This window comes from Haemorhous mexicanus, chromosome 13 (assembly GCF_027477595.1).
Source record: "Haemorhous mexicanus isolate bHaeMex1 chromosome 13, bHaeMex1.pri, whole genome shotgun sequence".
NCBI lineage: Eukaryota > Metazoa > Chordata > Aves > Passeriformes > Fringillidae > Haemorhous > Haemorhous mexicanus.
The window spans coordinates 14,337,909-14,359,447 of NC_082353.1; the positions used below are offsets into that span (position 1 = coordinate 14,337,909).

At 42.5% G+C, this 21,539-nt stretch overlaps 1 protein-coding gene across 3 annotated transcripts in view; it reads right to left on the reverse strand.

Moving 5' to 3' along the window:
• The window catches only part of ZFAND6 (zinc finger AN1-type containing 6), a 36,433-nt gene extending 31,841 nt beyond the window's left edge, over positions 1 to 4,592 (reverse strand). Inside the window, exons 1-2 of one of the 3 annotated variants that reach the window (XM_059858514.1) lie at positions 4,452 to 4,592; positions 1,668 to 1,758 (exon numbers count right to left, since the gene is read on the reverse strand). The gene's annotated coding sequence lies outside the window, so the exon portion shown is untranslated. Of the gene's footprint in view, positions 1 to 1,667; positions 1,759 to 3,972; positions 3,995 to 4,451 lie in introns of those variants that run through there. The other 2 variants (XM_059858515.1, XM_059858516.1) reach the window with 2 other exon arrangements.
• Positions 4,593 to 21,539: the final 16,947 nt, after the last annotated feature.

Here is a 21,539-nt window from a genome sequence, read left to right on the forward strand (position 1 = left end):
TATCCTCATAAAAGTGAGGATCTCCACATCATCTGTGGAGTATCCAAACTAGATTCATGGTTGACCCCTAGGTCAGTGGACTAGAATTCACAGGTAAACATTTGTATTTAAATGTTGGGAATCCATGCATTAAAAAATTGCTATTCAAGTCATTATCTCATGCTGAAGGAAAAGTAGTGAAACTGGATTAAAAAGCCTAATTTTCAGCCTCAGTTTCTGCAAGAAGCCATCTATTTTCCCTCTAAAAACACATACATTCTGGAAAAATGGCACAAGCACATTTTAAGGTTCAGGCTCAAGCCTTTGCTAATATCTTTACATATATCTTTGCTAATATCCTTACAATATCTGTAACAATGCAGAAAAAAGGAAAACAGCAGATAGCAGCTGCAAGAACACTAAGCAGGGAAGCTTTCACAGCAGTGTTTAAAAAAAAAATCAGTTTGCTGCCACCCAACTTTGCACTTGGACAGTAAGAGAGCACCTGACTCTCATTTGACTATGGTAATCATGCAACATCTAAAAGGCCATTTGTTCTGTAATCTTACACACATAGAAAACAGCAAGTTTGGGAGAGCTGACAGCTCAAGAGATCAGGAACAGAGCCCTCCATCTGTAAGTCACCAGTTCAAACAGAGACAAGAATAGTAGTGATCAAAAGCCACATGTGATGGCTGTTCAGGGATTAGATGAAGAGACGGTTACTCAATCCAGGTCCCAGCAGATCAGTGTGAACCACAAGAGTTTTCTTCACTATTTTGCACCTGGTTTTCAGGTCTGAATCCATTACACCTCCTGGATTCTGTACATGTTAATAAGTAGCAAAGAAACTGATCTGCTGCATACACACACTGAACTGGCACTGGAGAAAAGGACTTTACCCTCTGTCAATGATGTCTGCACTACAGCGTGCTGAATTTTTTATTTATTTTTATTATTATTATAGTTAAGACTTTTAGCTTTTCTTATTACTAGAGACAGTTTTCAAAGTAATATTTAACTTCCCATCCCTTTCACACCCTCAGATGCTGTAACCCTGTTTATAAACAACACCTCCCAAATTTGCTGTGTATTTCTGAAATTATATTAATTTCAAAAGTACATTAGCATAGGAATTCCAGAACTTTGGCATTTGAGAAATGACTCTGAGACAACATTATAAATTTTTTTATCAAAACTAAAAGAACCCCATTATTTCATGAGTGCCATGTCTACATAAAGGTAGTGGGGAAAAAAAATCTTATGTGAAGAAAAACATTCCTTTTCATATTATGCATTCTTCAATACATCAGTCTCTGCAAAGTCTGCTAGCAGTAGCTCCTTTCCAGCCTGACTTTAGTTTTGAAAGTCTGCAAAAGTACCTGGTATTTCCAAGCTGGATAAGCAAGATGAAAACAAGTTCAGAGTGTATGTTGACTGAAGGTCCCCAGAGCTTGGGTTCATTGTCCTGCTTCAAACTCCACTACCAAAAACAATCTTCTACAGAAGCCCAACAATGCACAGTTCATAGTTCTTAGTAGCACATTACTTCCCGAGAATGAAATTGCTGATGAAAAGCCAAGGTCCTAGAAACCTAGCAGGAAACTTATCCTTAGCTGTAACTAAGGAGGCCCTCATGTACAAAGAATTCTGCTTGCTAGTCCAGGAGTTTGAAGAGAACAACATACCAGAGTGATGAGATTGCAGTAATCTTGAACTTCTGAGATTCCTCTCGCTGCTTTCAATCCCAGACGTACTACTGCACTGGAATAATCAGATCTGGAAACAACAGAGGTGCGTGTGGTAAATACAGAGGTCTGCTGAGCTGTCTGGACAGCAGCACAGACACACCAGACAGATGCATCCCACTGGATTGGTTTAGCAGCTATCTCAAACCACCCAGAGCTTAGCTGACCTGAGATATTATTAAAGTTCCAGCATGTTAAACCCCAACTCTTTCTATATAGGCAAAAAGCCCTTCACAGAATCATTTGTCCCTGCCCTGTGGCCTCCGGGCCTACAAAGCTGGACATTTCTAACAGGTCTCAACTTCTCAGCAGCTGCCACATAGGTTTGCTTTGGGGTGGTTGTGGGAGTTTTTAGGGGTGTGTGTGATTTGGTTGGGTGTTTTTTTCCTTTTTTTTTTTTTTTTAAATGAGAACACAGAATTGTATCTTGTACAGCTGCACAATCAAGGTCTCTGGTGACAGAGGGCCACGTTACTTGCTTCAGCCAAAGTCCTTGAAAAAGGATCCAGACATTTTAAAGACACTTCCTTGATATCAGGTATCTCTTGGGTGGAGCAAAAATAAGTATACTACAGTTTCCATTGAATTCAGCATGGTCCAAGTGCATTTATACATAATCTATAATAATCTTTGTAGGTCAAATGATGTATCTTGAATACTAGTCACTGCCCATTCAGTATTAAATGAAAAATGTGTGCAGCAATTAACTGCCAAGAAAATGGAGCCAGAAGTTTGTATACTTCCAATTTTCTCAGAAATCAGACTGATTAATATAGCTGTTACAAAACGACACACTTTCACAGAAACAGGGATTACCTTTATCTGTAACCATAGCAACTTTTCAGTAGTTTGTGTTAATGTTACTCTCCCTCTGATAACTTGCCACTATCTCTTTCAAGCTATTTGTGTAAAGCTTTGAATGTGCCATCTGAGACCATGAACTAACAAGAAGTTGAAATGTAAACTTACATTCTTCAATCACACTCCTGTAAGTATACTATGTCATTCCCAATGCTGCTAATTTTTACCATAAATTCATGATTAGTCAAGAAGTTAAATAGTAACAGATTAAAATAAATTTAATATGATTCACAGGTTTTTAAGACAAACATTTTAAGAGGTATTCTATGAATATATACAGGAGACAAGTTTTCCCACTAGTGAAGCATATCTTCTTCTCTATCTACAACGTAATAAACCCAAAGGAATTATGCCACTGACATGTCAGAGACTTTGTTATTCAGTACCATAAGGAACAAAAATCCTCCCATTACACATTTATTTTGGCCTGAACAAATACAAGACAGATCAGAAAAGAGCCAGTCCCCTTGTTCTAAAAGTTAGAACAGGTACCTCAGCGCCACAAAAACAAATCAGATAAAATTCAAAGAGTAAAGCTGTAAAAGTTAAGAGGACAGACAGGAAAGAGACAAAGGAATGAACTGACATATTTACTTCCTCAATTGTTGACTTACCATCATCCACAGTTTAGAAGAGGATTAGCACTCTGTGCTAAAAATTATTTAAGATGACACAAGACAAACAAAAATATTTAAGTATTTACTTGTAAGTAGGAGGAAGAAGAATTTTTTTTTTTTTTTCACTGAAGTTCACAGAGCAGCTCACCAAGCTGTGCCCTTCTCTTTTCAGTGTAGAGTTTGGCACAGTTAAGATGTGAGCACAAAACCTTAGAAGAGTGAAAGAAGCTCGGCATGCTCTTTGCTCCCTGTAACTCTTATGCAATGACACCTATTATAGGACAAGCCTGGACAAACACTCGGGAATGGACTTCAGAACACAACGGTGCACTTGAAGTCAATCCATGCAGGGGGTGAAGTAACAACCACGGTTTTGCTGAATGCCTCCACATTACACCAGCACATATGGTGGAAGCTTCTGCATTTCGTTGTTGCTGCTGTTGTTATGAGCAGTAAGGTAACTGCCCTTTTTATTTTCTAAGGTTACCCAATCCTAACATCCTGTGGAAACACGAGTGGATGTTCACACCCTTTATCTATCACTCCAGGCTTTTGGCAAAGCCTAGGAGGCAAGTTGGGTTAAATCTCACGGGCTTCCTGGGCGAACACCAAAACAACAACTTTTCATAAAGCAAAACGCCGAAGTACGACAGACTTTGCAAACATTAACCCTTGGTTTAACCAGAAGAGCGGTACAACACAAAGCGCACGCTGATTCCCGAGCACCCCTGTCCCCACACCAGCCAAACCCGCCGCACTGGGCTCACCCGAGGGGCAGCGGGGCCCGGGCTGGGGGAACGCTGGGGCGGGCAGGGCAGCGCGGCCGGCTCCAGCGCGGAGCCGAAGCCCCGCGGTCCGTGCAGAGGGCGCGGGGCCGGGCCCGGCGGGCGCAGCGCTGGCGGAGGGCCGGCTCTGCCTCTCCCTTCCACCCAAGGACACGAGTACAAACACCTCTGCCCCGGGATGGCTCCTGCGCACGCAGCCGCCCGCCGGGGGTGGGGAGAGGAGGACGGAACCACCAAAAAAGGCAGAGAAAGAGCCGCGGGCCCCGCGCCCGCCGCCGCCCCGCAGCCCCTCGCCCGCTGCTTGAGGGGGTCGGGGGTACGAAGGGGGAGCCCTCCCCACAGCCCCTCCGCCGCACGCCGGGGCCAGTGGGCGGGCGGCCGCCGTCCCCCCGCCCCGTCGCGGTGCGGAGCCGCCACCGCAGCCCCGGCTCGGCCGCCCCGGCCCCGCCGCGCTCCCTCACCTGCGCCGGGCCCGCCGCGCCCGCCGGCCCCGCTCGCTCCTCACCAAACTTTTTTTTCCCCTTTCTCCGTGTTTCGTTGCCCTCAGAGTGACGCGGGCGGGCGCTGATTGGCGGAGCCCGGGCAGGGAGGCCGCGGGGAGCGGGAGGCGGCGCCACGGCCCGCGAGTAATTATTACACGGCGACGGCGGCGACGTGAACCACCGAATGCTATTTAAAGGGACAGCGGCCCGCCCCGCGGCCCCCCCGCCTGCAGGGGTGACCTGAGGCGAACGCGGCAGCGGGAGGGCGAGCGGGCAGCGGCTGCTGGGGCGGCGGTGGCCGCCTTCTTGCCCCACAAATAAATTCATTTCGCTGTAAAATACCCGTGGATGCGCCCTCTGCCCTTCAGGTCCCTGAAGAGGAAGGTCTCTCCTGGCGGGGTTTCCTGCGGGGCTCAGGGCGCTGTGTGGGGTCAGTCCCTCACAGGCCCCTCGCCTTCTGTGTCCTGTGGGAAGGCAGCGGTGTCCTTGGAGTGTGTTCTTATCTATAATGTCACCTGCTTCTTTGTGTTTTCCCTTCTTGTGGGGCTTTCAGACAATCCACTATAGCTTCTTTACATGGACACCATTTCCACCTCACACCCGATACATATGGATATCGTTACTTTTTTTTTTTTTTTTTTTTTAATACATTCTCCCGACTTGTCACAGCCTATACCATGCAGGGAGGTTTTAAAGGTGAGATTTAAGGATGATGAGTGACTTGATGGCTTGGAGCAGATAGGGAGTACAGGATTCCAGGGACATAAAACAAGCCAAAGAAAGGGAGAATTTTATCTGTGGACAGGGGAGAGGAGCGGGCCAGGGCTAGAGTAGCTGCCAGGAGGTGAGTGGAGTTTGCAGAGAGCTTTGGAGGAGGGAAGGAAGAGTGTGCAGTCATGCAGCCAGAGAGGCTGAGGCTGGGTAAAACATGTTCCCATTTCATCAATCACAGAATATACTGAGCTGGAATAGACCCATCAGGATCACTGATTTCCTAGGGGTACTGTGAAGAGATTTAAAACCTGGGGTCTTTTTTTGAGCAGAGGAAAGCATTGCAAGGGGATGCATAAAGATTTCAGCAAATATAAAATCCAAGCAGAGACTTCTCATTGCTAGGAGCTTGCCATCAGCCACGTTGAGAGCTGAGTAGGTAGATCCATAAACTGGGAAAAAGCACTAAAAGGGAAGAAAACATCTTGTTTGTTTGTTTTGAGTATCAGAGCTTGGATCAACACTAGAAAATGCTGGTGCAACCAGCATGGAAGTGCTAGCATAGCTTTACAGCTATTTTGGTAGAGATTATTCAGTCTTGGCTGTCTTTGCTGATGCAATAGGTTTTCCAAATGCCAGGTTTCATGAGCAGAAGATGACCTGCATTGCATGTGGGTATCACAGCATTCACCACAACATTATTTGGAGCACTTTCATGGTCTTGGCAGTAATCATAAGGAGCTTCAGGGAGTGATGATTGCATTCCTCTCAGCCTCTCCATGATCATCTCTTTTTAATATGATTTTTTTAAGCCTTGAATTAATTCCCTCTGGTTGTTCTCGGACTGCTTTCTTTCTGTCAAATTTCATCTCATCATTGGAACTATAAATGCAGAATAGTGGGGCACAACATCCTCAGTGTTCAGGAAAAGGCCAACTGATTGTTCTGCAGTTGGGAATGACCAGCGCAGCAGCTGGCAGAACAGCAGCACCAATACAAGGGAAATGCAAACAGTGAACAAGACAGACACCTCCTGCCAGGAGTTACTGACCAGCAACACATGGTGCAACAAATGTGAAGCTGTGGCATCAGATGTCAAGGGGGAGCAGCAGAATGTTCAAGTGTGATCTTACTCAAGTTGCAGGCGATGCTCGTCAGTTCTCATGTGCTGAAAACTGAGAAAACTCATTAACAATAATGCTGGACTAAATGGGGTTTTTGGAGCATTCAGAATCACTATGTTTGGTACAGTCAAAAGCTGCCACAGCTCAGAAGAGGCAAACAACCTCTAGAAAAATAGGGAACACAAAGTTTTATGCCATTTGCATTAAAAAAAGCTAGTAGTCAAGCTGTCTCTGAGAAAGAAAATTCCCAAACGAGATGGCTAGGTTTATTCTTGGGGTAGAATAAAGGATGCATTTAAAAATTAAAAATACTTGTTTCACTGTGAATGAAAAGCATAATATTGAAGTAATAGTGTTCAGTTTTCTGATTTGAGGATCTAGGTACTGATAGGCTAAAAAACCTTGCTGAAGTCAAGTAGGATGAGGATTAAAAGGGAAGTGTATAATCAGAGAAATGGCTAAGGTGTTAACCACCCAGAGAAGGGCATCCTTGGCTTTGAAATCAGCTGAAGAAGTCAAAAGTGATTCTGAACCAGCAGCTGAAAACAGAAGCCTGTTTTCTGTGAACCACTGCAGAGAAGGAGTTGGAGGCCATTGGTCCACCTTAGGTTGATCAGAATAGTTTTTATTTTTAAGAATGCACAAATGTTCAGTAGGGCACAGGACTGCCTGAATCATGGGGAGCCTGATATTCAGTAGGATGTTCTTCAGGGAACAGATTCATTCTACCAGGCATGATTTTGCTTTGACAGAGAAATCCAAAAGAAACTCCAAACAATTAGGCAGGAGATACTAGTCCAAGCTGAAACAGCCAGGTGAAAGGTTTTCCCCAGCTGTGCCAGTGATTTGATGATGTATGGCAAAATGGTGAGTGGTAATCAGTGAACATTACTTCCTCTTCTGTAACATCACAACTGGAACGGTGTTTATTCTCCGTGACCTACATTACTCAGCTCTGCTTTCATATATTACATCACCTTCATTCTCCAGCACAACTTATTTTCATGGTTTTAAGGACTATCCATTCGTATACCTCTTTAGAAAGTATGGGCACAATTTTTCTGAAAGAGGTTTCTCCTGATTTTTACTTGCTTCTCCCAAATCCATTTAATCTATCTACTAACACAGAGGACCTTTTCCTTTGCCTCCTTTTATGTTTGCTTCTGCTACGATGGCTTGTTATTTCTTTTGCTAAAGCTTTAGATATCACTAGAGGAATCTTAGTAATGTATTCATTTTGAGGTAGATTTATCTTCAGAGCTGGAAAATGGGAAGTCTCTTCTTCACCTCAGTGGGCTTTGGATCCAGTGTTAAGTGCTAACATCATTTCAGTTCTAATCTTGTTGTTTGGGCCCCAGTGTGCAGCTCCTGACTCTGCTGAGATTTTCACCATAGGTTTATTGAGAGCAGAATCAGCTCCTGCTCCCTGAGAGACAGACTATAAAAATAGGAAAGAAATAAGCACACAGTTCTCTTGAACAAGTGAATCTTAAATTTTATTTTATTTGATTCTGAGTCTCACTGGATTTTTTTTTTTTTTCCACAGGTACTTTGACCTGTTCTAAGCCTTATCCTAAGAGGATGAAATAGAGTTTCAGCTACCCAGGCCTACTGGAAATTTGGCCCAGCAGTTATTTGGCAGTGGCCTTCACGAGCAGGAATGCCAGCTTTCCATTGCAATGCCCACATTCAGAGATTTGCAGATTTAGAGTCCAAATTCTGCTTTGCAAGCCCAGAATGCCACTGACTTCAAGGGGGTTGTAGGATTTTAGCCAAGAGCAGAAATTGGCCCAGGATTTTTTCAGACTTCCTCATGCTTCTGTTTATATGATATTACCATCAAGCTCTATTAGCATGCTCCATGATGCATTTTACTTTTAAATTACATAAAGGATATTTACTGTGCTGATGCTACATAGTTTGCAAGAAAGATGCACATGTGGAAATGAAAAAACATCAATTACCATCAGGATTTCCAGCTTTCAGCATTCATTTTCCAAAACAACCCAGGGACTATTTCTCATCAAAAAAAAAGAGCAGAAATGAAAATCCAATTTCTTGGCATTTAAGTATGGCATTCTGGAGCCTTACTCATCAAGTCTGTTGTGAAAATGGTTGGAATAAAAAAGCCTCATATTGTTCAAAACTTTAATACTCTGCTTTTGTTTTCTGTATACTGGTTTCCCAATCAGAGACATGAGTCCGTCCCTAAAAATAACAAAATGTTTTTCTGCCTCTCAGAGGATGGGAGAAAAAAATCATCTGGTGAAAACTGAGTGATCATCATGGATAATAGGTAAAAACCCAGGTAGAGTTTGAGAATTACTGGAATGAAACCTGTGAAAACAGGCAGGTGAGATGCCAGGCATCAGACAATGCCCACCGCTGCCAGTGGAGCCAGGTCAGTGCTGCCCTGCCCACAGGGGTGGCTCCGCTTCAGGGCCGGCAGCTCCTGGGTGCCCTTGGAGCCGCTGAAGCCGAGAGCAAAGCGGCTGCTCGGTGACTTTCCTGGGCAGGGCAGCTCAGGGAGGAGGGGTTCCATAGGGCAGGCTGCTTTGGAGCCACCGGGCAGCTCAGCATCTTTCAAAATGAGGCAGATTGTGTTGCCACGTGGTTACAAATCTGGGAGCTTCCTTCTAGATAGCCTTGTTTAGAAATCTGGGCTGGGGCCTTTTAAAGCCCTAATGACTCCCCACTTAAGCTTTTAATATCCATGTTAAATAGTTCATTGAGCATTCAGGACAACACTGTGCCATTGTGGGCTGATGAGTAACTTTAGGCAAAGAAGTTATTTTGTACCTCTGTGCTTTTTCTTCTCCTGCATTTGCTTTGTCTGTGTAGATAGTAAAGACTTTCAGGGCAGGAGTGGCTCATGCTGAGCATGTCTAGTCATCAGCACAGCAACTCCCGTCTCACTGGGAGCCTCTCTGCCCATAACACAACCTTCTGAACATGTCTGTCTATGCTTTGTATATGCTACAGGGTTTGGGTATTAATTACTATTAATTACTATTTAAAACCAGGCCTCCTAAATTCTGTAACATTAAAGTAGCCAATTACCATACGCATAAACCCTTCCACAAATGGGTCACTGCCCAGAAAGCCTGGAGGCTATCAACTGCTCTGGCTACCAGCTGCTAAATTGTGAGGACACAGGGACCAGAGATGCTCTAACAGGATGGCTTTGGCCCCTGAAAAGCCTCCACATACTCAGGAAAGCTGGCCCTACCTGTTTCTGCTCTAACCCTTGAAATTTAAGGGGAGCAAAGATCCCATTGTCAGGGCAGCACTGCTTGGTGATCCTTTAATAGCAGCACTCTTTCAGAGACCTTTAAATCCAGCAGAATTCAACGCCTCCCTGAAGGTACTCTGAGCCAATTTTTGCTTTTGCAACTTTTTGTTGTCTCCACTGCATGTAGGGGAGCTCTTAGCTCCTACTGTGTCACTGGATTCTTGGATTTAGAGGGTTGTTCTGCATGAATAAACTCAGTGCCTGGACACATCCTGGTGTCTAGAAAGTAAACAATACGCCTGAAGCACCTGTCAAGGATCTAGGTACAAATGTCCCAAATGACAAAAATGTCTGTTCAGCCGTCTTCCCACCTGCTTAGGAATGCCAGGAGCACCAGACTACTCTGGGTTTGGCACTCTTGTTTGTTCTGTTCCTGTCCATCTGACCTTGCTAGCTCAGATAGGCTATTTGTCAATGCCAGAGGAATCTGCTGCAACAACAGAGGGAGTATCTGGTGTCAGTATTCTCCAGCTCCTTGAGGGAACTACCTCTTTAGGGAAGCTAAAACATCACTTTGATTGCTTAGAAGCAAACCATTTGTTCTCCAAAATTCTCCAAGCAGTTACTCACTCCTTGTAAAATTACAATGCTTGAAGTCTTTTTCTAAAGCAGTCTTGGATACTTGAATGGCTGGAAATTTGCAGGTGATAAAAAGTTTTACAGCAAAACAGATCTGATCAGTGTTTCCTTAAATTTGACAATTATTCTTCTCTGTCAAAATGTCATAGATTTTGATAGATTTAAAAAAAAATAAAATGTTCTACTGGAGAAAGTTATAAAGCAGGACATTTCTATAGTTTCAAATCCTCAAAATGCATATGAGATTTTGTAGGCTTTCTTTAGGAAATTTGAAGCTGAGGCTTTTAATATACCTACAGCACATATTTTTGTCTCACAATATCCAAGTATTGTGTCATAATCAGCTTTGATCTCTCTCATTAACTTTGGCAGAGGACATCAAGCTGAGATGAGATTACTGCTGTCCCGGTATTCTTCCTCAGAAAAGAAGCCTTTTGGAAGATTGATAACTGGGGCTGCCTTTGGGTAGTACCTTTCATTTAAGGGTTCTAAAGCAATCACAGAAATTCCCAAGTCTTCCTAGCCAGAAATTGGGCCCAGCCTTCCTGCTTTTCTGCAGAGTACTTTGCTCATTGTATCACATCAGGAGGGACAGAGTCTATCCATCTCTCTCCTCTGAGCTGGCAGTTTCCCAGGGAATTGCTGGTGAACACAGATTAGAGACTGTGCTCCTTGCACTCTACACAGGGAGAAGGAAGGTGCAGAGAGGGAGAGGTATCGTGTTCCTGTTCTGGAACAGATGGAAATCCCTTGGGTAGTATCACATTTGAGCAGCTCCTGCACAGCTGTAGCCTATGTGAGGACCACAGTGACAGAATCAGAGCAGAGGCCTGTCCATCCTCATTCCTACCCTATCCCTGATACACTTTATAAAAGCTGTTCTGGTCCAGCTGATATACTGTTTAATTTAATTTAATAAGAAGAAACTCTGATGCCTGAATCCCTATACTGTCTTTTCATGTCTTGTGCATTGCCCAGGAGATATTAAAAAGCCATACTAGCAACTTACCTGAGTTACACACAGGAAACCCAGTGGACTTCCTGAGGAAAAAGTACACACAGAACAAGATTAAGGATTTGGATCACTGACAGGTCTACAGTTGAAGAGCAATAAATCACACCTCTCTCCCAGCTTGCTTCTCTCTGCTTCTTCCTTACTTTTCTACTTCTCCTCCTCTAAATGAAAGCAGACATCTTACAGGCTTGCAAAATCTTCCCTCCTGTGGGAAATTGCTAATTATCAGAGTTGCCACAATAAAGTTCTGCAGAAAGAGAGCAGAATACCACAGTAAAGCTCTGCAGTTTTTTGGGTTTTTCCTCTTTACTTAAAAAACCTGCTATTTCTGAAAGTCACGCCTCCTAGTATATAGTGTCCTGTATGTGAATATAGAGTGGGTTTCTATGCAGTGCAACCATGAAAATGCTGGGGTGTGTAAGTAATGTATGGTCTTCCTAAATACTGCCTCCTAAAATCTGCTTTATACTCTGCTTTGTTCTTTTATCTAGCATTCTCTAGAATGTCCTCGGGAATATTTATTTTCCCTAATTTCTTTTCCTTAACTGAGGCTAAATATTTACACACCCCACACCAAGCTCACAAAGAATAGTGCTTAGTACTGCTGCTGTTCATTTGCTGGCATACCTAATTATACAGCTGAAAATGTCAACATTAAGTTGTGTCTGCATGGCAGGCATTGATGTAGCTGTTATGTAACACAGGTGTGCTCAACCCACCTTCAGCTGAAGCTCAGGCTGTGCTAGCAGCAGCCATCACTGAGCCACAAGGGCTGTAAAACCAATCAGAATAATATTCTTTGAGTCACTAGCCCGTGCCAAACTCTGGCTTTAACAACATGAATAATTGGTAACCAAGCCAGCTTGTGCAGTGTGTACCCACACAGCAGTGATCACAGCCCTGTCACAACTCTCAGATGAGCACTGGTGGGCCTGGCCACTAAAGGATATGGTTCATCACCCCTTCCTCTGTCTGCATCTTCCTCTCCCTGAGATGTTTCCACCTGTCTGGCAGGGACTGGAGAAGGGGATGGTGACCTAGTTTATAGTTCAGCTGGCCCAGCTCACATCTTAAAGCAGTGATGGAGATGCATTGGTGCTGAAATGCTGGATTATGAACTGTGGTACAGACACACAACCTTTTGTGCTATTTTATGCTACAATAGTGTCTGCAGAAAATACCACGAGATCATATATAATACTACTGCTAGCTGTGCTGGAGCTGGGCTGCCAGAGCCCATACTACCAGAAGAGAGGAATTGGGAGAAACACAAACCATAAACCAGAATGCTTTCTACTAAGAAAACATCCCAGTTCAAGATCAATATTAAGTCTTGAGTAAAACAGTGAAAGCAGAGCAATAAGTAAAAGAGGGGGAATAATAAACATTAAAGACATATGTCCATATGACATTAGTCCATACCTAACAAAAAGTTACTTCTCTGGGATGTTTTTCTGAGTGCTACAAAGGATCTTCTGTATGATCTTAGGCAAAATGAATCATTTCTCTCTGCCATGATGTTAGATAATACTTCCCTACCTTATAATCCCTCATGTTGTGAGTTCCTGAGTGTCAAAGAGTGCAGGATTATATCAGGTTCTGAAGAAGGGAGAGGACCTGCAGAAGGCAGATGAAGATGGGATGAGTTTAGTTGTCCTTGAAGTCATCAGGAGCTGAGGGCATGGCAGATGCTCGGGTGTTCTCTGGCTCAGTCTCTTGCTAAGGAAGCATTTCTCTAACCAGCATCCAGAGAGCAGATCTAGCATAGGGACAAGTATTTACACTCACATGGGGACAGCTTGATTAACTGCCAAAAAATGTGGTTTGATTTCTCATTGACACCACTTGTAGAAAACATTTCAGTGGAGTCAGGACTGATTCTTCCTCTGAAGAATGAGCTTCTGGTAAGGTCTTGAGAAATGTCTGAGTAAATGTCTGGAGGAAGGCAATGGTGGGTGTTAGCAGGTGACTGGGCATGTTACCCCTTACAGTGTTACATATATTAAATTGAGTAAGAGACAATAGGAAACACTGTAGAGTGCCAGAGTGCATTTGGGAAGACATCAGTACTTGGAATTCATCTGACAGATAAATGAAGTGATTTTCTTATGACTGGATTTTATGCCCTTCAAAATGATTTCCACCTGTTATCAGTGTAATAATTATGGGCAGATGAGAACAAACCCCATTGACCATTTCTGTGCACAGATTAGAATCTTCTACCTGCAGCTCAGTTCCCTTCCCTATCTGTTACCATTATTGCCTTATGCATAGCAAAGAATTAACACTTCAGCTTTGAAGCATTCTTTGTCATGCCCAGGTAATTAAAAGAATGCCACTGCACCTGGCAGAACTATAAAAACGTCCTTCTAAAAATCTCCACAATGTCTAATATTTTATTAATTGCTGTGTTGTTGTGTTTTGCCTGCAGTAAAACAACCTCATGGAAGTGAGACACTACCACTGAAGGCTAATAAACATTTTCCCTACAACTTCTTATGTTAGCACCGTGCCTTTTTTGTCCTTCTGTTTTGAATCCTTGCTTTTAACAATCTTTCTATTTTCAAGCAAGAAAAAACCCAACCAACCAACATCTCTATTGCTGCAAGCAGGGAACCAGAACAAGTAGTGTTGAAGCTTTCATTCCTTTTCCATATGTGGAAAAGACTGTCTGAAAACTTTATTTCCCAGGCAAATATAGTCCACATTTTCATGCATATAACACTGTCTCCTGTTAGTGACTGAGGAACTAGAAGAAAAAATGAAGTTTAACATATACAAAATAACATTGATAGCTTTATTAGAGAAGGTGTAGGAAGCCAAACCACACAAGCACAGACACAGCTATTAAAGGAAAATTAGAAAGTTGTCAACACAAGCTGTTCAAAAATAATTTCAGGTCCCCCAAAGCCTTGTGACTGGCTTGCAGAATTTCAGTCTTCACAATACAGGTTCAGTGTGTTCTTATTTGTCTTCACTTTTTGATATGCTGGGGAATCACACTGAACCAGCTTTATTTTACAAATGTGGAGGCTGAAAACTTTTTTAAAGATTCTTGAGTGCTACCATGACTTCAGAATCTGGAGATTTCAGAAAATCATCACCAAGGACACATGGCCAGCAGTAATGTGCAACACTAGTCTATTTTTCTAGCAAAACCCCTCATGTTCCACACATGCAGCTTCCTGTGGGCATGCTATGTTTTTCCATTCAGCAACCTCATCTCAGAGAAAAAGGGCTCTGTCTAGGATTTGCAGACATCTTGTTGCACAAAGGGAAGCAAAAGCAAGTTGGGACATCATGAAATTCCCATTATGTTCTGTGTATGCTCAGATTGCCCATAAATGCATATGCTGTATGTGTGACTCATCCCCAGATCCTGGATGTGAGTATAGGAGCCCCAGGTGGAGAATGTGCCAACAGTGCAGTAAGCAACATGACTAACATCTATCATATGTATTTTGTTTTCTCACCCTTTTTTTCAAGGGAAGGCCACATGTTTTGGCAGGTACTATTAGTGCTCTCTTTGCATCCAAGAACACATGCTCTAGGAATTGCATCTCGCACAGGGAGCAGAAGGTGGTGATGTTTGTGATGGCCATGAGCCCCTGAGGGAGCTCATTATTTACCTTGAGATGTGGCCTGTCCCCTGCCCAGACAAGCTGCATTGTCATTTGGCAGAGCCCTGTTTACCTGAGGGATGAAGCTGCCAGTGAGGTGTTTAGTCTGAAGGTTTGGAGGATGGGCTGTGCCACGTCCAGCCATCTGACCATCTTGCTGCAATGTCCAAAATTTACAATGAGAAAAAGAAAACTAGTCTTCTTTTCTTTATATTTTCTTATTTTTCTCGTTGTAAATTCAGAATGGTATTCAGTCCTAGTGTATGGAGCTGTGTGGAGGTGAAGAGATGAAATGAATATGCCTAACCCAAACCAAGTCAGTGGCACATAGGCTGAAAGTGCAGAATTGGAGGACAGTCCACCGACTGGGACTTTCATCCAATGCCAACTCATTGATAGAATTTTTAAAAAGCCTCAGCAAAAGCAATCTACACTTTCTCAAGTAGTTTGACGTATCTGAACACTGAGACATTGTGCTGAAGTGAAAAGCAAAGCCCTCATTCTAGCTGGAAAGGAAAAAATCACACATTTAGTTTCAGTGCTTACATTCAGTGTCAGCACCAGTGCTGCCAATTCTGGCCATTAGGTCTTATAATATTTCCTGTTTTCCTGAAAACAAGAATTATGTGTAGCTCATGACAAATGAATACCCTGAATTTCTAGCCTTAATGGTTGCAAATCATGGCTTGAAGACTTGAAATGGGTGTGCCTCATGACCTTAGAAAACCCAAAGGCAAATTGAAAATATGCATTTTATTGTTTTTGATCAACCTTGTGATTTTAAGTCATGCATGACTTTTCTTGGAGGCCTGACTCACAGCTTTTAAATGTTCATGTGGGTGCCCCACACATGTTCTGCAATGCCCCACGAAGAAAGAAATGCAGCTCCAAGAGCTGTACCCAGGTGACAGGTATGGGGCAACCAAGCAAACATGACATTTGTATTTCTTAGCAATTTTCGTTTCATGTTGGCAAACATGAGGAGGCTGACACTCTGGTGCTTTATGGGAAGAGAGAAAGCTGAGGAAGAGCAAGGAAAGGAGAAGAAGGATTCCTGCCTAACTCAAAAAATAGGTGAAAGTTCATCTTGAGAAAAATAAATAAACTAAATCTAACTGCTACCGCTGTTTTAATGAAGGGTTGGGAAGGCAGAGAGGGAAGGCATGTGTTTATATCTCAGAGCTGGTAATGAGGAATTCCTCTTCTCACCCTGGTTCTGCCACTGACTCATCCAGCAGGGTTAGGCCTGTGTCAGTTCTCACTTCAGAGCAGATTAGACTTAACCATAGACCCAGCTGCTGTCTCATTTACTTGTGTTGAGTAACACTTTCTTCCCTAGTGACAATAGCTGTGGTGGGAGACCTCCACAGTTCACAGGAGGTGAGTGACAGAGCCCCATTGTAGCTACAGAAAAGAAACATCTGCAGCACAGAGGGCTCTAAGGCTTCATTAGCTCCATGCCAAAAGCATCTCTTAATTAATTGAGGCATATGTAGATACCAGGATCTGCTCCTCTCCAGGCTTTTCTCTAGGAAGGAACAATCAGGAGCTAAGGAAGATCTGCGAGCTGAGGTTTGCTCATTTGCAAGCCCACCCACTCAGCCAAGCAGCTGGCAAGGTGATGAAGGATCACCTTGCCCCTCTTCCATGCTTACCTGAATCAGTTACAGAAAGGCTGAAGATCACAACATATTCATGGAGATGCTTCTAAAAATCATGGCACTTAAGCCTAAGATGCTCTGCCCCAGGACTGAGCTGAGTTTGGAGCCCAGTACAAGTCTCCTTTGTAGAATTTCTGCCAGCCTTGAGGGCACACAGCAAACCAACACCCAAACTTGTTACCAACCACTGACAGCACAAGGGCACAACTCAGGAAACCCTTCCAGGGAGGTTTTCTTCATGTCAAACAAATGTTTGGATGAAAAATGAAGTCTTTACAAGCAGCCAGTTGTATGGATCCCCAGGCATCGTTTGTTCAGGAATTATTTGGTTAATAGTGATGAGTATTATCAATGTTTATATATACATATATAATTCAGAGGTACCAATGAATATGATATATCTGCTTCTGTCAGTGCTGGCACCCTGCCATGCCTCATTCCCCCTTTGTAGAGTGGCTGCAGATTTGTAAATAAGCACTAGATTAGAAACTAAATCTCACAGAAACTACATTGGTTTTAATTGTATTATTATGGCTATATTACTTAAATATCAAAGTGAAATTTTCTGTGGATTGCTCCTCAGATTTCAAATAAACCATGTGTGTTGTGAATTTGGTTTAATGCCTCATTTGTGCTTTAATGGAGGCCTGTACATTTTTACTTTTGATTTGAAGTGTTTCACATCTCCCTTTGCTCTTTTCTTATAGAAAACATTGCCTTGCTACAGTTCCCAGCTCTTACATTATCTGCTTCACCTTTATTGTTATTAGTCAGGTACACAAAAATCAGACTGAACAGCTAAAAATTGTGCAGTATTAAATGCACACTACAGGACTTACAGCTGCTCTAAACCCCTCACCTTTACACTTACTGGCTCAAGAACTTCGTGTTCTCCTTTTATTACACACCCATAACTTACAGCAATATAAAAGCACATCATTGTTTTTCCCGATAATTTTGCCACCCTGCTATTTTATGGGCTGGTCGGTTGGTCTGCAAGTAGATGCACCAGGTACTGTATCTTGATGAAGGAATTGGATTATTGCCAAATAAAACAGCCAGACTATTATTATGGCTAATACACTAGAAGTGTTTGCAATGGGTTTTTAAATAATCCTCTACGTTTATATTGCACTATTCATCCTGAAGAGATCCAAGGTGCTGTGGAGGGCTGATAATGGGTCTTTTTGCTCATTGCTAGAACGTGACTGCTGCTAAGCTGGAGAAATAGTGACCATCCTGCACAAACAGCATTAGCAAGCACAGCAGGTAATGAAGCAAACAATAATATTGCCGTTTGGAATTGCAAGGTAATTGCTTGATTTGGAATTTGATGAGGACATAAGAGCTGATATGCTGCTGCTTGTGAAAATATGCTCCAAAGTATTTTGTGGTCGTTCCATCACTTGTGAGTGATGATGGCACTTCCACATGCATTAGGCTCCCTGTGACCATGCTCAGCACAGTATTTCCAACTGAGCTCAGGGACAAGGCTGGGACTTGGAAGGTTCATTTCTAGCAGTGCATGAGTTCCTCTAAAATATTTCCTAAGCAGTCCAGTGACTTGTGAAGCCCAGCTCTCTTTGGCTCAGGACCTAAACACACAGAGCTCTACTCACTCCAGCCCAAACATGTGATATGTGTGGGAAGGTGGATGACAGGCAGCCTTCAGCCAGGGATGTGTAGGTGCTTTGCTGATGTCTGACTTGTAATGCAGATAATACCACTTTATTTAGCAAACAGCAAATCTTTCCTAAGTGTAGTAGGAGGATATGTAGCATTCTACTGGACTTTGAGAGATGAGGCATCCTCAGTGTGTTCCCACAGTCTGCTCTAATTTCTGCCACGTATACTTGAAGGATAAAATCAGAGCTGAAAATAGGGAAGCTGAGAAATTCTCCTATTATGTCACTTTAAAAAATTCACTGTGTTGCTATATGTAGTTATGAGAGGACTTAGTTATTACCTGAAATAGCAGAATGTTCCTAACAGACTGTCCATATCATGCTGCCTATATAACCTATCGTGATGTGAATGGAACTGTACCACAAGGGAAGACAACTGATCAGACCTTCCCTTGAAAATTATTGCCAAAGGCAGATGGGAAATACCAAACCAGCATACACCAAAGCTGACATCTTACGTACAGGGAAGGTAAAGGAAAAATTTACTGTAAAAGTAGTGGTTTATGTCCAAACTGGATATAATGCCAAATTCTTTGCAAATTAAAGGTCTCCTGGAGCTTACAGTTGAGTGCCATTTTTGAAGCCAGGAGCCTAAATCAGGCAAGTGTTGCCCACTGGACTCTTGAGACCAAGGGTAAGAAAGCTCCATCCCTCACAGTGGGATAAAAGCTGATTCCAAAGCCTATGCCATGAATCCATTACAGTGTGCACTGATGTCCCAGAATATGTTTATCCTAAAGCCTATCTTCCCCCCTCACTGCCAGTACTGGGAACTGAGATACTCACACTGCAGTGCTGTTTTCTCTCTGGCTCCCATGCATCAAGCACTGTAAGTCAAACAGTTTCAGATGGAGCTTGTTTTTTGTGCTTAACTGAAATCATTAGGTAAATTATGTACCAGGGTGCACAGGGATTTAGCAGTAGGATTCCCATTAATATGGTCAGACATTCATTGCTAAATTCTTGGCACTAAAATTTCTATGCACAGTATTGCCTTAATAATCTTTTTAATTTCAACAGATTGTTCTGTCTATGTAGAGATGCTTCAGACAAACTGAAAGTAAACTTTCCCTGATTTTAATCACTCAAATGTCAATATTCTCTTTCTTCAGACTCCTCAAGCAAGAAGAAAACCTGTGATGACAAAAGGACAATGTGTCAAATTAAAAGCACTGTAATTATTGAAATCAATTTCTATAATTTAGTTCTCTGGAGGCTGATAGCTCAACTGCTCTCTAGAAATAAATTTCTTCAAATTCCTTAGGAGTCAACACTGATGCAATCACTTATTCATAGTAAAAAGGCTGTGCTGACTCAGTATTCTTCTTCACCTAGTTATGTCAGAAGGTATCAAAATACCAAACTTTAATAAAGGGGGAGATGGAGACTAGAGACTTCAGCATTAGTGTTAATGATGACAGAATGATTTGTCACCATACCCTAACTCAAGTAAGTACAGGGATGTATAGAAACACAGGCATAAAGGCACCACCAGTGAGGGTCATTAGCTTTAATGGTGAAATTCTTTATCTATTATTTTTGTTGTTTAACCATTGAACCCCTTGTAAAACTTATCAGTGGTACAGAACAAACCTTGGCTGAATATCAAACAAGTGCCTCAGGGTAGAAAGAAGGTTTATAACATTACTGTACCAACACTCAGGTAGCTCCAGAGCCAGTGCAAGAGCCAAGAGGGAATGCTCTGGGGGAAGAACCACAGCAGTTGTTGTGAGGCATGCACGAATCAGAGTGTTCTGGAGCGTTACATTTCTGCAAAACCATTAAAAGGAATAAAATTATAAAACTGTGAGGGTTCATCTAGCTAGCAGAGTCTGTCTTAGATCATTTATGAGCTACACACAGAAAGTAATAACTGAAATTCTCTGCTTTGTGTCATCGAAGAGGCAGACTGGATGCTCCAGTTCCAGCAGGTGTACATTTATCAAAAGGAAGGAACATATTCTGACCTTTTTCACATCCAGTTGCAACCTCCCTGTTGCAAATACAAAGCAGAGGCAAAGCATCACCAATTCATGACTACAACACCTGCCTGGGGAAACAACTACGTGGGCTGTAGGGCAACCAACCTAGAGCTTAGGCCCTTTATATGGCTGGCAACTAAGAAATAAATATTGTTCTTTTGCTTGTAAACTGCTTCCATGTGGTCTGGAATCAGTGAGAGCAGCTTCCAGCAGCTTGGAAGTAACATTTTTACCAAGTAACATTTTCACTTTTCACATCAGAACACAATTTTCAGTGTGTTATTTGGGTTGTAAATGTTTGTCTCAGCATTCTTATCTTGCTAATATCACCAGGAATTAGGCAGCATGTTTGCTAAACTGATCCCTGTTCAGGAGTGTGAGCTTTCAGGCCAGACTTTGTTTCCCAGCCCTGCTTCCTCAGACATGTTCACAACCCTTTAGAACTGAGACAAAAGCTGTTCAGGTTGGATCCTGCAGCTCAGCTGCATTCTACCTCCCTCCCTGCAGGAGGATGCCCCATCAGCATCTTACACAGGGGCATGTCAGGCTGCAGGACAGGGCTGCAAATCCACAGAAAGGAAGAAAGGGGACAGGAGAGAGTGGATGTTTGAGGATGAAGACAATGTCTCAAAGAGAAACAATAGCTGGAGGTCCCCAAGGCACCTAAAACGCCTCCTCATTTCACACGAGGCCATGGCTAATGGACACTGCATTGTTTGGCAAGGAATTGCTGCAATAAACCCCCAGATATTTTCTTTGTTGGTATCCAGCTGGACACCATGAAAACCTGACTACATCATGCAAGCGTGTTGTGTTTTTACCTTCCAGGGGAGATTAGTTTCCATTCGATTACAAGTTAATTAACAATAAATGTAGTTTATTGTTATTGCAGTTGTTTCCAATTTGCCAAACATTGCATACTAGCAAAACCATTTATTTATTTTAAAATGAGATTTGCACCCTTTTATGAAATCTATAATTCTAAACTATTTTGGAGAGCTACACAACAAATTAATTTAGTACACTAAACACTAAAGAATCTGACCATGACTGAATAGAAATCCACTCACAAAGTGACTATCCAGAAAAAAGTGATTAGCAAACAACAAAGGACAGAATACAAAAGAAATGCTGTTCTATAACAATTTCCAATTTCTACAAAATTAGCTTCTATCTAAGTGGTTAAAAGGAAGAGTGTTTTCAGGAGCAAGTATGTTGGATCAAAGATCAATGCACAAGAAAACAAATTGCCTCAGAGTGTGGTAACATTGTTTAATGGAATAATTTTACAGCTAGCAAGCCATATTGTGAAAGAAATGTGATTTGAAAAGATGAACTTGATAAAACTGCCTTTCAAGTTGCCTCACTAGCACTCAATCTTAGGTGACTGAACCAAAA